Raw genomic sequence first — 18,577 nt, 5'->3', positions numbered from 1 at the left:
CTCCAATATTGCTATGCTAATTCATTCATCCATCCAGCAAACAGCTGTTGAATGCCTAATATTTGTTGAGAAATCTGAACACTAATGAGAATCCCAGTGCCTTCAAGGAACTTACTTTCTAGTAGGAGAGGAAGACAAGAAAATTGCCTCAAAGTCCTATGATCCCAGTTGTAGTGGTTTTTCAATGTGTCCCCAAATTCTTTGACATTCTACGTCTCCTCCGCCCCAAATGTGGCTGAGGGCTTGTGACTACTACAACAATAGAGAGTCCAGTGGGATTGATCCGATATGACTTCTAAAGCTAGGTTAGAAAAGGCCATCCTGAACCCACCTGGTCCTCATGGCATACTCACTCCTGGAACCCAGAGGCCATGCTGTGGGAAAGCCCAGGCCATATGGAGGCCACAAGTATGTGTTTCGGCTGAGCTTACTGAGGTTGCAGCTGTCAATCAGCATCAACCGCAGCACCAGACATGTAAAGCGACAAAGCTTTCAAGATGACTCTAGTCCCATCTGACTGTAATCACATGAGACACCCTGGTGCAAACTGCTTAGCTGAGACAAGTGAACATCCAGAGCTATGAAAGATAATAAAGAAAAAAAGCATTTTTTGGTTGATATTTTCGTTTATGTTAATAAAGCAGAAGTAAAAACAAACAGAAGTAAGACATAATTCAGAACTTCATTCATCAAAAATGTAAGCACTTACTTGTTTAATCAGATAATAGTTTTCAAATACTGGAAGAATATGTCATCACTTTTTTTCTCCTGTATACAATGTAACAGCTATAGTTTATTCTGTATTATTAATATTTTTCCATCACTCTCTTAAGTCTAGATAATCAACAAAGCAATAAGTCAAGCCCTGATATGTAGTGTTTGCCAATTTCTAGGATGTAAGGCTCTCCACCACAGCCAATTTCAAGGTACCAACATGATATTACAGAACATAGAGTTGAGAAGGATTGTGCATAGCACACCATTACATACTTTCATACTTTCACCATATACTTCCAATAGATGGAAAAACTTCAAGAGCATAGATAATAGTGAAAGTAAAACAGTGATTTTAATATAATTTATTAAACTATAAGTTCATATGCATTAATTTTATATAATAATTGCATTTAGAAAAAAAAAGTATTTTTATTAGTTTTAAGTCACCGAGTTTTGGAGTGCTTTAATTTTTCTTTTTTTTTTTTTAAGATTTATTTATTTATTTATTAGACAGAGAGAGACAGCCAGCAAGAGAGGGAACACAAGCAGGGGGAGTGGGAGAGGAAGAAGCAGGCTCCTAGTGGAGAAGCCTGATGTGGGGCTCGATCCCAGAACGCCGGGATACACCCTGAGCCGAAGGCAGACGCTTAACGACTGAGCCACCCAGGCGCCCCAAGGAGTGCTTTAATTTTTCTGCAATAGCTAATTGGAACAGCAGTAGAAATGAGATGTTACACAAGTGCATGGAAAGGATTTCTATCCCAGATTTGAGTGCGGGAAGAAAATAACTCCTGAGTCCCAGCATCTCTGAGTCAGGGCACCCATCCTCAGAGAATGCCCACAACTTCATCATTTCCACAGTAAGTTGAGCAGCCTTCCCCACTGCCCAACGACCCAATATGCAGCCTGTCTTCCTGGTGAAACACTCAAGTACAGGACTCTGGTCTTGATCCCAAATTCACACTTTGCTCCATCTAACACTTTGTAAGTCTTTTTCTAGGAAGATCTTTGCTCTTTTTTGAAATTCATTGTCTGAGTTAGAGCCCTTTTGATCACTTTATAGGAAGCCCCATTTCCTGCTGCTATTCATCGGAAGCTCTATAAACTGCATCCATATTTTCTTTCCTTTTGAAAATCTTGCCAAGCTCCCTACACCAGCCCAGGGCATCTCTTCAACCTTAGGTTCTTTACAGCTAACAAGTATTCTCAAAATCTGTAGTGATCTCTGAGCCTCCATTTCCATTCCAAACACCCATGTTGCAGGTATATACAGTGGCAGGACATACACAAATATTAGATGAACCCCTCTATTAATTAGGTAGGCTAATGCAATAACAAATCTAAAAAACTATATTTGCTCAAACACAATGGAAATGTATTGTTTAACCACATAAACAGTCCAAAAGGGTCCCAGGTCAGCAAGACAGCTTTAAAGGCCAGGCCATCTTCAGTACATTCTTTCCAGAGCCATTGCAAGAAAGAACATGGAGCATCACACAGTGGGAGATTTCTATGGGCCAGGCCTGGGTGTGGTCCACATAATTGCTACTCATGTTCCATTGGCTAGAACTCAACCACGAGGTCACACCTAACTGTGGGTTGTGTGCCCAGAAGGATGAAGAGATTGGAATTTGGAGAGCAGCCAGTAGTTTCTGCCAGTGCCTCCATATACAATGCATATTTCCCCAAGCTATGGATATAGATGAGGTCCCAGTAACATTTTTCTGGTTCTTGCCCTCTACCCACTTATGTTGGATCTCCAGCGCCATGTTCATAAACACTCTTATCTGCTCTCACCTGGCAACTTCGTCCCTATATACTATAGGGACCGTAACATCTCATGGAAGGAGCCTCCTGCTATCACACAGAAACCCATTAAAGGCTAAATCTGCACAGTAATGTAAAGTGAGGAAAGTGAAAAAGTTAATTCATATTAGTGAGACCCACAAAATGGGAGCTGCCCCTGTGGCCGGGCCCAGATCACAAAACTACACCTAAGTCAGCCTTCACTTACAGAAATGCCTCACTGTTGGAGCACCTGGTGGCTCAGTCAGTTAAGTATCTGCCCTCAGCTCAGGTCATGGTCCCAGGGTCCTGGGATTGAACCTTGCGTAGTCAGGCTCCCTGTTCAGCTGGGAGCCTGCTTCTCCCGCTCCCTCTACCCCTCTTCCCACCTCCCCCCCACCCCACCCATTTTGTGCTCCCTCTCTCTCTCTCAAATAAATAAATAAAATCTTTTTAAAAGAGAGAGAGAGAGAGTTTCCAATGGAGATATTTTGTGTATCTCTATCGTCAGATCACACCATGGGCTGTCAGTGCTGTCTCTTCTACTGGAGTCATTTCTCCCTCTTCATTGGCAATGGTTTTTGTTCATAGGTATCATTTCAGATTTGTTTGTGTATTTCTTTTTTTTTTTAAAGATTTTATTTATTTATTTGACAGAGATAGAGACAGCCAGCGAGAGAGGGAACACAAGCAGGGGGAGTGGGAGAGGAAGAAGCAGGCTCATAGCAGAGGAGCCTGATGTGGGGCTCGATCCCATAATGCCGGGATCACGCCCTGAGCCGAAGGCAGACGCTTAACCACTGTGCCACCCAGGCGCCCCTGTTTGTGTATTTCTTATCTTGGCTCTCAAATAACGTTGGAGAAGGAGTGAGGGATGTTCTTGGAGGGAACTGACAGTTTCAATGCAATCTTGTTGCACCAAGACATTTTCTAACCAATTTTGATATATTATCTGCTCTATCACATCTCTTATTACATCTCTCTTCCTCTTTTTTTGCATCTCCCCCCACCCCACCTTCCTCCGCCTTACTTTTGGAAAAGCACATCATTTGGCAGTGCTCCATATGGTGGTTCTGCATATAGCTTTCAGAGTTTACAGGTATATTTTATTTAGATATTTGCTGTTTGGTTATCTCTGTTCAGCTGTCTAAAATCAACAGCTCATAAAATTGGCTGATGCAGGCCTTCCTTATTCCTGCCTCGCTTCCAGGCAATTTTTTCCCAGTGAGAGTCTGGGAAACAGCAGACAAAATAAAGATGGCACCCGCATTGCCTCCCCAGCTGTGGTGCATGCTGGGACTTTGTTGAAGAGTGTTCTCTGCTTCAACCATGACACACCTGTGCTCCTAATCCTCATTGTCCTAGCAAAGGATGCTTAAGTAGGTCTCTTAGGGCCTTCTCACTTACTTTTAGAGAAATGTATGACTCTTGATATTTGGGAGTATCTGTTTTAGGTGTCCTTTCTCGTTTTAGTTCAACTTTTTGCTGTACTTAGCAGATATTCCTTATAATCAATGATTTGGGCTGTAGCCACATTCTAATTTTGTTGCAGATGGAATGTTCTTTTCTAATATTCATCTTATTGTTAATTGTGGTGTTTTAGGAAGTAAGTGAGGAAATCTTTACTTTATCATCTTTTATTAGAACTCACCTATCCTTGGGGCGCCTGGGTGGCACAGCGGTTAAGCGTCTGCCTTCGGCTCAGGCCGTGATCCCGGCGTTATGGGATCGAGCCCCACATCAGGCTCTTCCACTATGAGCCTGCTTCTTTCTCTCCCACTCCCCCTGCTTGTGTTCCCTCTCTCGCTGGCTGTCTGTATCTCTGTCAAATAAATAAATAAAATCTTTAAAAAATAAAAAAGAACTCACCTATCCTTAAGCCCTGTCTTCTTTTGACCTTCCTGGTATTACTGTGTCTTGATTTCCTGCTTACTGCTTGTGCTCTTGCTTGGGCTCCATCTCAAGCTCTTCTACCTGCCCTGTACATTTTTATGTTCTCCAGGATTCTCTCCTTGGTCCTTCTCCATGCCTTCAATGTAATACCACCAGGCAATTCTCCAATTCTCAGTGGACGCTGATTGGGTGTCCTACAAAACTTAACTCAATTCTAACATCATCTATCTGGAGATAGTGTCAGATCCCATAGGTGAAGGCTCAGTCCCGAAGGACTGCCCCATTAATTGCAACCTGTGCTTCTGACTGACTGACTATAAATCAGAGGTTCCCAAAACCCCTTCTTAGATTTGATTAATTTTCTAGAGTGCTTCACAGAACTCAGAGAAACATTTACTTCTGTTTACCAGCATTTAAAAAACAAGTCAAAAACCAAGTAAGTTTGAAGATCTAATCGGCTTTATTAAATAACTCATGAATTGGGCAGCATCCCATATAGCGAGTAGAGGGGAGCTCCACTGACAAAAGAAAGGTTTTAAAGGCAGAGAGAGTGGGGCGCCTGGGTGCCGGGATTGAGCCCCATATCAGGATCCCTGCTCGTCAGGGAGTCTGCTTCTCCCTCTGCCCCTCACCCCACTCGAGTGCTCTCTTTTTCTCTCAAATAAACAAACAAAATCTTTTTAAAAATAAATAAATACAGAGAGAGGGCATTTTAAAAAGAAGAAGAAGAAGGGATTTTATTAGCAAGGAATGCATTGGTTAGTAAAAGTTGCCCTCCTAAGGGGAGTGGTAAGGGTCTATCAGTGAATTTCCTAGTATTGACCAGGAAATTCCATGTTGACTGACTAAAGCTTACATTCCTGGGGGGTTGAAACTGCAGGTAGGTTAAGTATTAATTGTTGGTTTTACTGACTTGGAGCCTTAACCTAAGGGACACCATGTTGGGTCTGTGGTTTTCTTTTTAACACCGGTTTATTATGAAAGATATTATGAAGAACATAGATGAACAGCCAGATGAAAAGGTACCGACAGTGAGGTCTGGAAGAGTCCTGAGTGCAGGAGCTTCTGTCAGGACAAAACTGGGGTGCACCGCCCTCTCTAAATATGGATATGTTTACCAGCTCCGAAGCTCATCAAATCTTGTTTGTTCAAGAGTTTGGGTTTTTTGGGGCGCCTGGGTGGCGCAGATCGTTAAGCATCTGCCTTCGGCTCAGGTCATGGTCCCAGGGTCCTGGGATTGAGCCCCGAGTCTGGCTCCCTGCTCAGCGGGGAGCCTGCTTCTCTCTCTCCCTCTGCTGTTCCCCTTTCTTGTGCTCTCTCGCTCTCTCTGTCAAATAAATTTAAAAAATCTTTTAGAAAAAGAAAGAGAGAGTTTGGTTTTTTTTTTCTTATTGAATCACTGGTTTATTATAAAAGGACACAATCAGAAACAGCCAGATGGAAGAGATGCATAGGGCAAGACATGTGGGAAGTGGGGCACCACTCTCCCAGAACCTCCACGTGTTCACCAACCTGGAAGTTCTTGGAATCCCAGCCCACTGGGATTTTTATGGAGGCTTCGTCATGTAGGCATGATTGATTATTAACTCTATTTTCAGCCCTTCTCCCTTCTTAAGAGATGGGAAGTTGGGGCTGAAAATTCCAAGCTTCTAATCATGGCTTGGTCTTTCCTTGGACCAGCCTTCATCCAGGAGCCCTCGAGGAGCCCATCCAGAGTTGCCTCATTAGAACAAAAGACATACCTGTTATCTAGGAAATTACAAGTGTTCAGGGAACCCTACATCAGGAAAAGAGGTCAAAGACCAATATTAGAACAAGAGATGTTCCTAGCGTTCTTATCACTTAGAAAATTACAAGGGTTTTAGAAGCTCTGTGCCAGGAACTGCAGGCAGAGACCAATACACATATTTTGTATTATCTCACACCATGGTACCTTGTATGCAGCTATTAATCCGGCACACACTTTTTTCTTGATACCAGTTAGTAAAGACAGTCAGAAGCAGTTTGCTTTTAGCTGGCAAGGCCAACAACTCAACCTTCATTGTCTTACCCCAGAGGCATATCAGCTCTCTAGCTTTATGTCATAATTAAGTTCTCAAGGATCTTGATTGCCTTTCCCTTCCACAAGATAATCATACTTGTCCATTACATTGATGACATTATGCTGATTGGACTTAATGAGCAAGAAGCAGCCACCACTCTAGACTTATTGATAAGACATTTGCATGTCAGAGAGCAAGGCATAAATCCAACAAAATTTCAGGAGCTTTTTCCTCAGTAAACTTTCTAGGGGTCCAATGACGTGGGACATCTTGAGACATCCCTTCAAAGGTAAAGGAGAAGCTGGGTCTGGCTTCTCCTACAATCAAAAAAGAGGCGTGACCCCTAGTGGACCTCTTTGGATTTTGGAGGCAACATATTCCACATCTGGGTTTGTTACTCTGGCCCATTTACCAAGTGACTCCAAAAGCTGCTAGTTTGGAGTGGGGTCCAGAGTAACAGAAGACGCCTCAACTGGTCCAGACTGTTGTGTGAGCTGCTTTATCACTTGGGCAGATGATCCAGCAGATGCAATGATGTTGAAAGTGTCAGCAGCATATAGTGATGCTGTTTGGAGCCTTCAGCAGGTCCCTAGAGGAGGATCATAGTGTAGGCCCTCAGAATTTTGGAGCAAATCCCTGACATCCTCTGCAGATAATACTTTCCTTTTGAGAAACAGCTCTTGGCCTGCTACTGGGCCACTTCCAGCCACCGGACCTCCAGTGGAAGCCCCCTGAAACCAGGACCCAACTGAATTAAAATCCATCCAGGGACTGTTTCCTAGGGAAGCTGCCTGTAGAGACTACATGTGTTGGAATGTCGTTTAGAACCATGATGGATTTATCTTTATGGTTTTCTGTCAATGTCCACTACTAACTACAAAAGCTACAAAATTAGGTAATTTCCCCTTATAAAACGTTTCTAGTGTTTTCCATGGGTTAAAAACAGTAGGTTCTTGAAGGCAAGGAAAAATAAGGTGTGACCCTCAGGACAGGAGACATCCCGTAAGGTATCCCAGTTCATTCACAAGGCACCCATCTGTAGCCTAGGGTGTGATGGGTAAGGGGAAGAACACCAGCATCCCTCCTATGGCGACTTTTACAGCAGGAATGCCTTCATCATAAGGCAGAATGGTGATCAATAGCAATTTTGTTTGAGGGATGCCTTCAGTCACTTTTGACACACGGAAATTCTGACATATCCTGTGTGGGACCCAGGAGTCTGGTTTGGGGGCGGGGAGGTTGATTTTTGGTAATGGACCTTCTCTGGCATGGCCTCAGTAGGCTTCTTCTTCAGTTCCCAAGGACTGAGGAGGATCTGTTGGTTAGATCTCTTCTGCAGGAAACAGGGCTGTAGATCAGGACCCAGACCTAAGGGCCTCTTGTAGAACACGTTTGATCAGTAACCAGGCCAGTAAACTCCCTCCTGACATATTAGATGATAATTATCTAAATAGGCCTCCTCCAAATAACCCCAGGTTGCTGGAGGAAGCACAGCCCATCCCTAGCAAAGGGGATGCTGACTCTCTCACTACTCCTCCTCCTAATAGATGTGGGGTTAATGGCTATAATCAGAGCCAGCTATGGGTGGTCTACCTTGGGACAGGGACTTAAAGGAATATTCCCAAGCAGCTGCCAAAACTCCCTTTGTTAGGGGGGAATTCCCTGTCTTCTCCGGCCTGACATGGACTACCTAATTCCACTTTGGTGGAAAAAAACATGGCATCTGCTCATGTGTCCGAGCTGACAAGGTTTAGAACCAGGAACTCTTTTTCTCTGCTTTCCAGCAGCACTTCACCTCTTCTGCCTTCCCCTCCCCCTCCTCCTGTTTCTGCACCACCTGGGGTGCAGCCTGCATAACTGACTTCTGCACCATCCTCGGTGCCGCCAGCACCATAGCTCCTTCTCCCCTCGCTGACAAGGAGCAAGAGGAGCACCCCCTTGACTTAACACCTTCTTCTTCAGATTTCCCCACCAGCATCTCAGGTAAAAAAAATTGACAATGGGGGTGGGCGGCGCCTGGGTGGCACAGCGGTTAAGCATCTGCCTCAGGCTCAGGGCGTGATCCCGGCGTTATGGGATCAAGCCCCACATCAGGCTCCTCCGCTATGAGCCTGCTTCTTCCTCTCCCACTCCCGCTGTTTGTGTTCCCTCTCTCGCTGGCTGTCTCTATCTCTGTCAAATAAATAAATAAAATCTTTGGGAAAAAAATTGACAATGGGGAACATAATTGATTGACATTTAAGTGGACCCAGGTGAAACATGTTCAATATTTAAACTAATTTAACTTTGTTGGTTTAATTAAGATAGACATGTCTTTCAAGTTATCAGCATTAGCCGGGTGAGGGTATTAAGGAGGGCACATGTTGTGATGAGCACTGGGTGTTATATTCAACTAATGAATCATTGAACACTACCACAAAAACCAGCAATGTACTATCCAGTGGCTAACTGAACATAATTAAAAAATTAATTAATTAATAAAAAATAAATAAAGTTATCAGCATTAAATGTGAAACTTTTATTCTACCAAGGTTTGCTAAAGGTCAAATAAGCTCATGTTATATCTGTTGCAATTTGTTAGCAAAAAGATAACTTAAAATGATGGTTAATCTCGTCTGTCTCAAAGTTTTCGTGGGTAATTGTTAAGATAGATTTCAAAGTCTTTGGTAACCTGAAACTTTAAAGTTTTGCTTGAATGACAAACGGGATTAATTTATTGGACATCTAGGTCTTTTCCAAATAAGATAAAGTGCTAAAGCATTGATTCCTAGATGTTGGTTTGTGCTTTTGACTTTTTTTTTTTTTTTTGACAGAGAGAGAGATAGCCAGTGAGAGAGGGAACACAAGCAGGGGGAGCAGGAGAGGAAGAAGCAGGCTCCCAGCGGAGGAGCCTGATGTGGGGCTTGATCCCAGAACACCAGGATCATACCCTGAGCTGAAGACAGACGCTTAATGACTGAGCCACCCAGGCGCCCCAGCTTTTGACTTCTTCTTGCAGAGAAACTAAGGATATTTGAGTTCATTGGTAAACATGATTTGTACCTAACTGATTCATAAATTTGCCTAAATTTGTCTAAAGAATTCTGGTGTAACAGTTTACGATCGGTTACTATTTAGTTTTCACTGGAGACTAAGGTCTCTAAGAGTGCAAAATTCTGCTAAATGTAATTGAGACTGATGGAAATAAGGAAAACAACTTTGTATGTGTAAGAAAGATATAGGGAATGGGAAAACGTTTTTGTTGAAGGTAAAAGAAAGCAATTTTGTCCTAAATAAGACTGGTTGTTTGGAGAGAAATGGCTTGGGACAAAATCTGAATGCACAGGAAAGTTGTGGAAAAGTTTGTGATGGGAAAACTTTGGAAAGGAATTTTATGTATGGTCAGGACAGACTAATATTGAAATGAATGGATTTTCAAAGTATACTGGTGTAAGATTTAAAGTCTGCTTTCTCTGTGTTAAAAAGACACACTGGATTGTTGGTCTGCTCTTGATAAGAAAATGTAAACAGTTGTGTTCTCTTTGCCTGCCCAGAAAAACCAGTTTCTATGTTTTGCCTTTATCAGGTCTTTAATGATCCCTAATCTTATTTAAGCATGTGCTTTAAAACTTTCTAAGGTTTTAACAAACTTCCCCAAGATTTAAATCGTGAACAAAGTCTCATTGACTGTGTTACATTCTGGCATAAGGTCATCACTCGATATTTTTTTTAAGATTTTATTTATTTATTTCAGAGAGAGAAAGCATAAGCAGGAGGAGCAGAGGGTGAGGGTCAAGCAGACTTCCTGCTGAGCAGGGAGCCTGATGCAGGGCTCGATCCCAGGACCTTGAGATGATGATCTGAGGTGAAGGCAGACATTTAACTGACTGAGCCACCTAGGCGCCCCATCACTCAATATTCTGATTATTGAAGTGTTATTTGTCACAGAAATAACTGAATTTCCTTGTCAATTGCATCATAATGAACTCTCATATCAGATCACTAACAATGTCCATTTTTGAGTTTTTGTCATTTCTAATTGTTCTTTTTCTCTTGCAAAATGAGTTTCATCTTCAAGGAGAGTCGTATAAAGGACTTTTAGGACAAATACAGGTGTTTAATATCTTTGAGATCATAAAATTGAAATGGGTAAGAATTTTCAGAACTAACTGAAAGGCTGCATTCAAACTGAACAAGAGTTAGTAACATAGGACTAAATAAACTAAAAAGATGATTACAGTTTTTGATTCTTGTTGAAACATTGCTGGTTCGCTAATGCTTACTCTTCCAGGTTAAGGACAATTTCTCTTAAGATATCTATAATTTACAGAAATATGATAAAGTGTTCATTTGCGAACAAATTGAAGCATTTAACTTCTCTCTCTACCTGAACCTTCTGAAATTCAAAAGGTCTCAGTAAGTATTCTTTCTTCCACGGCAATCATAGTCATTTGCATAAGTTCAATAATAATCTGTTCTCCTTCTAACAGGACACCATTGGGAACATCAGTTATTTTACCAAGGTTTTGACTAGAATGTCATATTTAAGAGACATGCATAGACTCAGATATGACCAGACATCTTTAAGGAACTAAGGTTGATTTTATGAAACATGGAGCCATAAAGCCCCTTGGAACTGTTGGCCTGATCCCTTGCTTACAGAGTACCCAGCAGCCTCAACCAGGTGAGTAAAGAATGTCACTTCCTGGCAGGTGTAGGAACCTCAGGATACTTTGGGGACCTCATGAAGAGGAATTCACCCAAATCTAAGGGTACTGCGGCATGTCTGAAGGCAGCTATTTGGCTTGGCTTCTGGCCTTGAGGCCACTAAAAGTTCAATATAGATTCTTTATAAAAGTTCCAGCAAAGCAGATTTTAAAAGATCTATATGGCCAATTGCTATTCTTGCTGAGCTTATGTAAATCATTAGGCCAAATTTGTTAAAATTGGACTTGTTTTGTAAGTAAATTGGTCTTGATTTGGCTATCTCTAGAAGTAAGGGCTATTTTAGAGAGAAAAATTATGTTTCAATAACACACCTTTGCAGATGTTAAACTCTAGTTCCGATTGTCTTTGAATGTTGTTTACCTAAGCTAGACAACTTGAGGTAAACTTGAGAAAAATTGCCACAATAGCTCATGTATATACAATCTTCTTCCTTGTTATTCTGTGGGGATAATAACAGGACCCCATGACTATTTGTACAGCTGAAAAATGGGATTGATTCCCCAACAACTGTATAACTCAGCTATCACCTTGACCAATTTTGTGTGGCTGGGATGAAAAAATTGCTCCTTAAAAGCCAGAGTGTACCCCACTCTATGGGGTTAACTATGGACTTGTGGAGATAATGGATGACCCCAATTTCTTTATGATTAGATTGGATGATGCACTTGGGGATGCCCTTATCTCTTGAGACAAGTCTTCTCCCACTTGCCAGTGATTCCTTGTAATTAGGACATTGTTAAGGCTGGACCTCAAAGAAGGCTTCTTGATGGTTTTATGCCTTAGTCATATTTATCCTGGAAGCCACCTCTGTTGATATAAAATTGCAAGTAAAGGCTTTAAACAAGCATAGAACAGCCCTCCTAGTAGAAAGAACCTCAAAGCTCACTATGGTACGTCCCTGACTGTAATGACTTCACATCAGGTCCAGAGTGTCTTAGAGACCAAAGGCCACCAATGAATGATGGGAGGCTGACTAATTAAATACCAGGCTACACTTATAGATATGCCTGAAATAATACTTAAAACCTGTCAAACTTTAAACCCAGCTACCCTTATGCCTGGACCTGACCTTCGTACTTCTGTAGAGCATAACTGTTCAAAGGTTATTGATCTTGTTTATTCTAGTCAACCAGATTTAAAAGATATCCCAATTGAAAATGCAGACAGTTGGTTTACTGATGGCAATAGTTTCATGGGAAGGGGAATAAGAAAAGCTGGGTAGGCTATAGCGCTCACTCCTGCTTTACAAATGCCAAAGCCTTAAAAATTAGTATTTATACTGACTCCAAATATGCCTTCCTAGTCCTTCATGCCCATGGAACAATTTGGAAGAAAAGGGGATTTTTATCAAGCCATAACTCCCCAGTCAAATATGAGCCTGAAATTATGACTCTTCTTGAGGCTGTATACCTACCTAAGGAGGTAGCTGTAATTCACCTCAAAGGACATTCAAAGGATATGACCTTAGAATCTAAAGCAAACAATTGAGTAGACTGTTCAGCCAAGCAGGCAGCACAAAATAAACAAATATTAAGTCTTTTACCAATCTTAACTCCAGTAAAGTCTGTAAGTCCAGTCTATTCAGACCAAGAAATTCACATAGCCTGGGAATGAGGATATTCAAAAATGCACAGGACTGACTTGTTAATAATGAGGGAAAAAATCTTTATACCTAAAAATAACCAATGGAAGGTAATACAGGGTTTACACCAGGCTACTTATTTGGGTAAAAAGGCCATGGAGGTGACAAAAATGTTGCTAAGAGAAATTGTCCCTAGATTTGGGCTCCGTTGGTCCCTACAAAGTGACAATGGACCATCTTTTATTACACAAATTCAAAAGATGGCCCTCCAAAACGGAATAGCCCTTAATATCTTGACTGCAGTTAAAGGAGGCCCAGAATTGGATGACTGTCTTCTAACAGGACCCAATGGCTCTAACTTGTGTCCACAGCTTCCCCCAGGCTGGATAGGCCACTATACTCTGGGTTTTGCCTTTAATAAAACCATGCTTTAATAAAACCACCTTTTTGCACCAAAAACATCTCAAGAATTCTTTCTTGGCCGTTGGCTTCAAACCCTAACATCTCTCCTTCATCAATTTCACCAGGTGAAGAACCACTACCAACTGAGTTGCTTGCTGAAGGCAAAGAGAATACAGAATAGATAACGGAAGAAGGTAGTTACAAATAGCAGCTATGACCATGTGATGTTACAGAAATGAAGACTGTAATACTCATGAATATTCCTCTTTATTTTGTTATAAATATATACATATCAAATATCTTTGTTTTCTTCCCTCTCTTATATCATAGTATTTAAGTATTTTTAATTTTATATCATAGTATTTAAGTAATGAGATATCAAGGAGAAGAGTAAACATCACTCAATGACTTCACCTCCTCTTCTGGTGAAGAGGTTGGTGTATTTTCAGTTGTACACAGGATTGTTGTATTGTGTTAGGTGGAAATATGACCTTCCTGTGGTCTTTATTTGTAGAATAAGTATGGTTTAAGGAGATACATATGGATGCCAAGTTGACAAGCGATAGACGTGATGGTTAATTTTATATGTCAACTTGACTAGGCCTCAAGGTGCCCAGATATTTGGTTAAACATTATTCTGGGTCCATTAAAGTGTTTCTGGATGAGATTAACGATTAAATATGTAGACTGAGTAAAGCAGATTGCCCTCCCCCAAGGAGGTGGCCTTCATCCATGCCTTTGAAAACCTGAATGGAACAAAAGGCTGAGTAAGGGAAAATTTGCTCTCTCTGCCTGTCTTCAAGCTGGAACATCAGTCTTTCCCTGCCTTTGGACCCAGACTCAAACTGGAGCTTACACTATTGGTTCTCCTGGGTCTCCAGTTTGCTGACTGAAGATCTTGGGACTTCTCAGACTCCATATTCACATGAGCCAATTTGATAGATGATAGATAGATAGATAGATAGATAGATAGATAGATAGATAGATAGATAGATCCTACTGGTTTTGTTTCTCTGCAGAACCCAGACTAATACAGACACCTAAGCATGTTCTTTAAAGATATAAAACTATTAGAAAAACTGGTTATCCAAAAGTATTTTTTAGGGACACCTGGGTGGCTTGGTCGGCTGAGTGTCCAACTCTTGATTTTGGCTGGGGTCATGATCTCTAGGTTGTGGGATTGAGCCCTGTGTGGGGCTCTGTGCTTAGCACGGAGTCTGCTTGAGATGCCCCCTCTCCCTCTCGCCTTGCCCCTCCCCCCCAAATAAATAAATAAATAAATAAATAAATAGAATCTTCAAAAGTATTTTTTATTGTTTTTTAAGATTTTATTTATTTATTTGAGAGAGAGAGAGAGACAGCCAGCAAGAGAGGGAACACAAGCAGGGGGAGTGGGAGAGGAAGAAGCAGGCTCATAGCGGAGGAGCCTGATGTGGGACTCGATCCCACAATGCCAGGATCACGCCCTGGGCCGAAGGCAGACACTTAACGACTGAGCCACCCAGGCGCCCCCTCAAAAGTATTTTTTAAAGTAGACTATTTAGAAAAATGTTTTTAAATTTTTTAAAAGATTTATTTATTTATTTATTTATTTATTTATTTATTTGAGAGAGAGGCAATGGGGGAGGGGCAGAAGGAGAGAATCTTCAAGCAGACTCCCCACTGAGCACAGGGCTCAATCCCCTGATCCATGAGATCAGTCATGACCTGAGCCAAAACCGAGTCAGATGTTTAACCAACTGAGCCACCCAGGCACCCCAGAAAAGATATTTTTAAATCAAAGAAGGAGACTGCTGATAAAGCTGGCAGATTGACTTACGTAAGATCCCACTAAAATAATAGTGAAGGGTAGAATGGGGAAGATATAAATCTATGAGGACAAAGTGAAGGTGAAAGAGGACTTCTACTTCCATTTTGATCTCAAACTTTCTGATTAAATTCTTCTTTCCAGCTTATCTCTTAACTCAGGCGAAAGACCCTGTGAACAAAACATCCTGTGATGGGAACCAAAACTAACCCCTCAAGCAAAACCCCCTGAGCCAGGAAGACCCCAACCATCCATGATTGACCCTAAGGTAATGATTGACCTGGCCTCTACTGCTCGCCTGCATGTACCCACCGACGCTACCCCCACATTTGCCTTATATAGGTGCAGAAATACTTTCAGCACTTTGGAGACTGTCATTGAGACATTAGCCTGTGTCTGACTAGTGTTGGCCTCACTGAAATGAATTCCTTTCTAGTTTCACCACCACTCATCTCTGTGCCTTTGGATTTTGTCAGCAGCAAGCGGCTAAACCTAGTCTGTTTGGGACCCCCAGAATCAGATGCTCTTGCACCCCTGCACCCCAGTTTCAGATGAATATTTAAATACATTTTTGGACAATGGACAGATGGTGGGGGAGGGGAGCTAGATGATACAGCAAAGGGGAGTAGCCAGGAGCCAAAATTGGAGGCCTGAAAGCCTAGACTCAAGTGCCCTCTCCCACTACTCACAGCTAGGTAAATACCCAACCCCACCAGCACCAGGCAGATAATTGATGCTATAATGTGAAAAAATGGATGTGAGAAACTCTGGACTCTGGAACAGTAGGCATTGCAAAGAACAAGGGAGAGATATGGAGCTAAAAACAGACACATGCCGGGGCGCCTGGGTGGCACAGCGGTTAAGCGTCTGCCTTCGGCTCAGGGCGTGATCCCGGTGATCTGGGATCGAGCCCCACATCAGGCTCTTCTGCTATGAGCCTGCTTCTTCCTCTCCCTCTCCCCCTGCTTGTGTTCCCTCTCTCGCTGGCTGTCTCTATCTCTGCCGAATAAATAAATAAAATCTTTAAAAAAATAAAAATAAAAACAGATACATGCCTTCCTGGCAGGAGACTGGCAGGTTGCTCTGAAGAAACTGAAGAATCCTACAGAATAAACCCTCCACATACTGACATTTGGGAGTTTCTCAACTGAAAGAAGGCTCCCAGCCCAATCATTTATATATATATATATATATACATATACACAATATATACACAATCATCCCTATATCCAATCAACTTTGTAATTCCTTGTTTGTATATGAAAGGACAGTCACCATCATAAAAGAGATAAAAGAAACAAAGAAAAAAAATCCAGAGGAAAAAGGGGAAATGCAGGGAATAAAAGGATAATGACAAATGTAAATAAACACACACACAAACAAACCTTCCTCCCAAATCCCTAATTACGTTTTGAGGAGGCTAAGAGAGCAGATCGTGTACATAAAACAGAACTGCTGGGACCCGGCTGGCTCAGTCAGTGGAGTGTGTGACTCTTGATCTTGGGCTTCTAAGTACAAGCCCCACGTTGGGTGTAGAGATTACTTAAAAATAAAATCTTTTAAGAATGCTGGAAAAAAAGAAGTTATTCCAGCAATTAAAAAAAAAAAGAGCTCTTGGCAGGGCGTGATCCTGGCGATCTGGGATCGAGCCCCACATCAGTCTCCTCCGCTGGGAGCCTGCTTCTTCCTCTCCCACTCCCCCTGCTTGTGTTCCCTCTCTCGCTGGCTGTCTCTCTGTCAAATAAATAAATAAAATCTTAAAAAAAAAAAAAGAGTAAATAAGAACAGATTTCTCCCCTCTAGGAACTTACAGTCTAATCAAGAAAACAGCAATAACAACAATAAAAAGTTAACAGCTAAAAAAAAAAAAAAAGAGCTCTTGGAAATTAAAAATCTGAGACAGAGAAGGGAAAGTAAATATAACTATTAAGGAGTAGTTGGTGGTCTTTGGGTGATTAGTTTCATGAATGGTGAAAATGAATACCAAATTTTAATCGGGATAAAGACTGGTGGGTTAATGTGTTAGTTGGGGTAAGTTGAAGCAGTAACTTTAAATCTTGGGGTTTAACACCACGAAGGCTTATTTCTTACTCAAGCCAAGTCTAGAGCTCCTTCTTCTTTTTTTTTTTTTAAGATTTTATTTATTTATTTGACAGAGATAGAGACAGCCAGCGAGAGAGGGAACACAAGCAGGGGGAGTGGGAGAGGAAGAAGCAGGCTCATAGCGGAGGAGCCCGATGTGGGGCTCGATCCCATAACGCCAGGATCACGCCCTGAGCCAAAGGCAGACGCTTAACCACTGTGACACCCAGGCGCCCCTAGAGCTCCTTCTTCTACCTTATAACAATGCCGTACAGAACATATGGCTTCTGCAAGGTTACTATAGCAGGGAAGAGAGACATTTGGGAGTCACTCTGGCTCTTTACCACCTTAGCCAGGAAATGACACTTCATTTCTGCTTATAGTCCATCTGCCATACCTAGTCACATGCTGACTGCAAGGGAGTCGAGAAGTCACGGGCACATGCATGGATATTGAGTGAGTACCAACCATCTCTGCCATGATGAGAATGCGAGATTGTTTTCATGGAATTACGGTAGGGAGGAAAAGGAAAAAGAGGGCAGTAACTTCAGAGAAAGCCAAGGTGTTCTAAGACGGGAAACCCTAGTGATGATAATAGACAGAAAGCAAGAAGCCAATGGGAAGGAAGGAAAGAAGGAAGGGAAGGAGGGAAGGAGAAACTGAAAGACATACTGAGATTGCAGTAGAGGAAAGGGAAAGACAGGGAAAAGCAGCAATAAGAGAAGAGTGATCTCACTAATACGTTTTATTTCTATATGAACATTTCCACTTAGTTTTACAATTATCTCTTCACATCTCTCTTCCCACTAGTCACAGAGCTTCTTGAGGGCAGGGACTGTCCCTTATTCATCTTTGTATTGAGGGTCCAGCACAGAACCTGACTTAGTAAGCCCGTAATGAGTGTGTTTAATTACAAAGTGAGAGGCCATATAATCTTCTCTTCCACTCACCAGTTACTGTAACTGGAGAAAGAGGTGCTGCATTGGAGCAGTAGGAAGAATGAAGAGAATGTGGCTCACCAAACACTTCAGAAGAAAGGAAAATAGGCACCTGGTGTGTCAACATAGACACAGCCTCTGTCCCATGCCCACCCTTCTCTGGGAACACCAAAAGCGCAAGAAGGGGCAAACATGTTATCCAGTTGTATAACACAAACAAAAAACAACTTTCTACATTTTTTTTAAAGAGTTATTTATTTATTTGAGAAAGAGAGAGTGTGTGCTCGTGTGCAAGGTGGGGGAAAGAAGGAGAGGGAGAGAGAATCTTAAGCAGACTCCCCACTGAGTGTGGAGCTCTATGGGCGGACAGAGGTCAATCTCACGACCCTGAGATTATGACCTGAGCTGAAATCAAGAGTTGGTTGCTCAACCAACTGAGCCATCCTGGTGTCCCACACTTTCTACATTTTTACACAAAGTCTAATTGACTAGATTCTTTAACAAATATATTTTACTGATTCAGCAAATCAGATGTTTTAAGGATCTTAAATAACATCTAGCCAAACACTTCAATTCAGCAAAATCTAATAAAGTTAAAAGTGTGCATAACCTACAACCCATA

The sequence above is a fragment of the Ursus americanus genome, chromosome 25 (genome assembly GCF_024610735.1).
Source record: "Ursus americanus isolate L20-20 chromosome 25, mUrsAme1.1.p, whole genome shotgun sequence".
Lineage (NCBI taxonomy): Eukaryota > Metazoa > Chordata > Mammalia > Carnivora > Ursidae > Ursus > Ursus americanus.
The sequence above is the reverse complement of the archived record's forward strand: the minus strand, read 5'-3'. Positions refer to the sequence as shown.